We start from the raw sequence: 5,000 nt of genomic DNA on the forward strand, positions 1-5,000 counted from the left end.
AGTACCGTGGCTGTGCCCCACACCCCATGCCAATACCACCATAGTCTCAGTAACTATAGTACCGTGGCTGTGCCCCACACCCCATGCCAATACCACCATAGTCTCAGTAACTATAGTACCGTGGCTACGCCCCACACCCCATGCCAATACCACCATAGTCTCAGTAACTATAGTACCGTGGCTACGCCCCATGCCAATACCACCCCAACAACTATAGTATCAGTTCTCTGTGTCTGTTTTTTTGCCCTGTTCAGAGACGTTAGTAATCAAAGTTGTTAGGTTTATGTCCTAGCCTACATCCTGATATTACCAGGTTCTGACCACTAGATGGTGCTGTTCTAAGTGATTTCTTTTTTAAAGAACCCCCCCCTCAATGTTGAAGGGATAGTTACATTTACATTTTAGTAATTTAGCAGACGCTCTTATCCAGAGCGACTTACATACTGGGCCCCCGTGGGAATCAAACCCACAACCCTGGTGTTGCAAACGCCATGCTCTACCAACTGAGCTACCTCCCTGCCGGCCATTCCCTCCCCTGGACGACGCTGGGCCAATTGTGCGCCGCCCCATGGGTCTCCCGGTCGCGGCCGGCTACAACAGAGCCTGGATTCGAACCAGGATCTCTAGTGGCACAGCTAGCACTGCGATGCAGTGCCTTAAACCACTGCGCCACTTGCGAGACCTCAGTTCACCCAAATGACATTGGTTTCCTTACACTGTAAGCAGTCTATGGACAAGGTATAACAGCAATCCATGCACTGATTTTGTTGTCCACTGTTTCAATTGCTAACTTTTTAGCATTTATTGCACAAATCCAATGCATGTCATTTGTACCTATATTAGCATTTTCACGCTTCATGTCCAAATCATCCTGAAGTATCTAAGAATAGATAATGTAACTCAATGGTGTGTGTACCAGGACTGGAGTTGACTGTACCAGGACTGGAGTTGAATGTAGTGTGTACCAGGACTGGAGTTGACTGTACCAGGACTGGAGTTGACTGTACCAGGACTGGAGTTGACTCTACCAGGACTGGAGTTGAATGTAGTGTGTGTACCAGGACTGGAGTTGAATGTAGTGTGTGAACCAGGACTGGAGTTGACTGTACCAGGACTGGAGTTGAATGTAGTGTGTGAACCAGGACTGGAGTTGACTGTACCAGGACTGGAGTTGAATGTAGTGTGTGAACCAGGACTGGAGTTGACTGTACCAGGACTGGAGTTGAATGTAGTGTGTGAACCAGGACTGGAGTTGACTGTACCAGGACTGGAGTTGAATGTAGTGTGTACCAGGACTGGAGTTGACTGTACCAGGACTGGAGTTGACTCTACCAGGACTGGAGTTGACTCTACCAGGACTGGAGTTGAATGTAGTGTGTGTACCAGGACTGGAGTTGAATGTAGTGTGTGAACCAGGACTGGAGTTGACTGTACCAGGACTGGAGTTGAATGTAGTGTGTGAACCAGGACTGGAGTTGACTGTACCAGGACTGGAGTTGAATGTAGTGTGTGAACCAGGACTGGAGTTGACTGTACCAGGACTGGAGTTGAATGTAGTGTGTGTATCATTGGCAAGCTTAGCAAACTTAGGCATGACATGCCAGCAACAAACGCTGACACTACACATATATCATTTATTATTATTTTTATTTTACCCCCTTTTTCGTGGTATCCAATTGGTAGTTACAGAACCCACAACCCAACAGAGCCGCACTGCTTCTTGACACAGTGCCCGCTTAACCCTGAAGCCAGCCGCACCAATGTGCCGGAGGAACACCGTACGCCTGGCGACCGAGTCAGCGTGCGCTGCGCCCGGCCCGCCACAGGAGTCGCTAGTGCGCGATGGGACAAGAACATCCCTGCCAGCCAAACCCTCCCCTACCCTGGACGGCGTTGGGCCAATTGTGCGCCGCCCCATGGGTTTCCCGGCAGCGACAGAGCCTGGACTCGAACCAGGATCTCTAGTGGCACAGCTAACACTGCGATGCAGGGCCTTAGACCACTGCGCCACTCGGGAGGCCCCATCAAAATATATCTGATCAAATTATGAAAGACAAGCATTGTAAAGTGTGGAAGGGGTGAAAATTGTTTTTAAATTGTTGTCTGGGATGGAAAATTACTGAGGATAATAGCGGACGATATTGCCACTCCTATTTGCCATATCTTCAATTTAAGCCTACTAGAAAGTGTGTGTCCTCAGGCCTGGAGGGAAGCAAAAGTCATTCCTCTACCTAAGAATAGTAAAGCCCCCTTTAATGGCTCAAATAGCCGACCAATCAGCCTGTTACCAACACTTAGTAAACTTCTGGAAAAAATTGTGTTTGACCAAATAAAATGCTATTTCACAGTAAACCAATTGACAACAGACTTTCAGCATGCTTATAGGGAAGGACATTCAACAAGCACAGCACTTACACAAATGGCTGATGATTGGCTGAGAGAAATTGATGATAAAAAGATTGGGGGGGCTGTTTTGTTAGACTTCAGTGCGGCTTTTGACATTATCGATCATAGTCTGCTGCTGAAAAAACGTATGTTATGGCTTTACACCCCCTGCTATATTGTGGATAAAGAGTTACCTGTCTAACAGGACACAGAGGGTGTTCTTTAATGGAAGCCCCTCAAACATAATCCATTTAGAATCAGGAATTCCCCAGGGCAGCTGTCCAGGCCCCTTAATCTTTTCAATCTTTACAGACGACATGTCACTGGCTTTGAGTAAAGCCAGAGTGTCTATGTATGTGGATGACTCAACACTATACATGTCATCTACCACAGCGACTGAAATGACAGCAACACTTAACAAAGAGCTGCAGTTAGTTTCAGAGTGGATGGCAAGGAATAAATTACTCCTAAATATTGGACTACTGTTCAGTCGTGTGGTCAGGTGCCACAAAGAGGGACTTAGGAAAATTGCAATTGGCTCAGAACAGGGCAGCACGGCTGGCCCTTGGATATACACAGAGAGCTAACATTAATAATATGCATGTCAATCTCTCCTGGCTCAAAGTGGAGGAGAGATTGACTTCATCACTACTTGTATTTGTGAGAGGTATTGACATGTTGAATGCACCGAGCTATCTGTTTGAACTACTGGCACACAGCTCGGACACCCATGCATACCCTACAATACATGCCACCAGAGGTCTCTTCACAGACCCCAAGTCCAGAATAGACTATGGGAGGCGCACAGTTCTACATAGAGCCATGACTACATGGAACTCTATTCCACATCAGGAAACTGATGCAAGCAGTAAAATTAGATTTAAAAAAACAGATTGAAATACACCTTGTGGAACAGCGGGGACTGTGAAGAGACACAGGCACAGACACATGCATACACACACACATGATACCATACGCACTATACACACACGTACACATGGATTCTGTGTTGTAGATATGTGGTAGTAGAGTAGAGGCCTGAGGGAACACACTTAGTGTGTTGTGAATGTATTGTAATGTTTTCTTAATTGTATAACTGCCTGAATTTTGCTGGACCCCAGGAATAGTAGCAGCTGCCTTGGCATAATGAATACAAATACATGTCTTAAAGTAATGATGGACTGGTGTTTCTCTTTGCTTATTTGAGCTTTTCCTGCCATAATATGGACTTAGCCCTATTTGGAAAAATACCATCTTCTGTATACCACCCCTACCTTGTCACAACACAACTGATTGGCTCAAACGCATTAAGAAGGTAAGAAATTCCACAAATTAACTTTTAAGAAGGCACACCTGTTAATTGAAATGCATTCCAGGTGACTACCTCATGAAGCTGGTTGAGAGAATGCCAAGAGTGTGCGAAGCTGTCATCAAGGAAAAGGGTGGCTACTTTGAAGAATCTAAAATCTAAAATATATTTTGATTTGTTTAAAACTTTTTTGGTTACTACATGATTCCATATGTGGTATTTCATAGTTTTGATGTCTTCACTATTATTCTACAATGTAGAAAATAGTCCAAAATAAAGAAAAACCCTTGAATGAGTAGGTATGTCCACATTTTTGACTGGTACTGTATGTATCGTCAAATTCTGATATGTAAATATCAACAACCAAAAAATCTTCCCCCGTCACTATAGATGTGGTAGTTGGTTTCTGCCCTATGATATGAGGATATCAGATCATCATGACACAGAAGGTTCTAAACTAGTGGAATTCCCAGCATTGTTTTCTCCATAAATCCTGGTGGGAGCATTCCTGCATTTCCTGCTCATTCCATCCTGATTTCAGGAATTTTCCAACCAGTATTTTCTGGGGAATTTAGGGTAAGTTAACGGAATTTTGTCCTACCCTAGTGGGAAAGCTGTGTCCTACCCTAGTGGGAAAGCTGTGTCCTACCCTAGTGGGAAAGCTGTGTCCTACCCTAGTGGGAAAGCTGTGTCCTACCCTAGTGGGAAAGCTGTGTCCTACCCTAGTGGGAAAGCTGTGTCCTACCCTAGTGGGAAAGCTGTGTCCCACCTAGTGGGAAAGCTGTGTTCCTACCCTAGTGGGAAAGCTGTGTCCCTACCCAGTGGGAAAGCTGTGTTCCTACCCTAGTGGGAAAGCTGTGTCCCACCCTAGTGGGAAAGCTGTGTCCTACCCTAGTGGGAAAGCTGTGTCCCTACCCTAGTGGGAAAGCTGTGTCCTACCCTAGTGGGAAAGCTGTGTCCTACCCTAGTGGGAAAGCTGTGTCCTACCCTAGTGGGAAAGCTGTGTTCCTACCCTAGTGGGAAAGCTGTGTCCTACCCTAGTGGGAAAGCTGTGTCCTACCCTAGTGGGAAAGCTGTGTCCTACCCTAGTGGGAAAGCTGTGTCCTACCCTAGTGGGAAAGCTGTGTCCTACCCTAGTGGGACAGACTGACAGGGTCGAGGGTGTAGGGAGAACCTGTTCTCAACTGGCTTACTTGGTTAAATAAAGGTGAAATAAAAAATAAAAATAAAAATAGGGAGCTGGTGGTTGGGCGGAGGTCACAGGCTGTGTGTGTGAGAGAGAGAGAGTTCACTAAAGGTAAGGACT

General features: G+C 45.8%; 1 protein-coding gene across 2 annotated transcripts in view; it reads left to right on the plus strand.

Annotated features, from left to right (window-relative positions):
* numb (NUMB endocytic adaptor protein) overlaps positions 1-5,000 on the plus strand; it is a 111,371-nt gene that overhangs the window by 53,728 nt on the left and 52,643 nt on the right. The window lies entirely within an intron of this gene.

This window comes from Coregonus clupeaformis, chromosome 29, assembly GCF_020615455.1.
Source record: "Coregonus clupeaformis isolate EN_2021a chromosome 29, ASM2061545v1, whole genome shotgun sequence".
Taxonomy (NCBI): domain Eukaryota; kingdom Metazoa; phylum Chordata; class Actinopteri; order Salmoniformes; family Salmonidae; genus Coregonus; species Coregonus clupeaformis.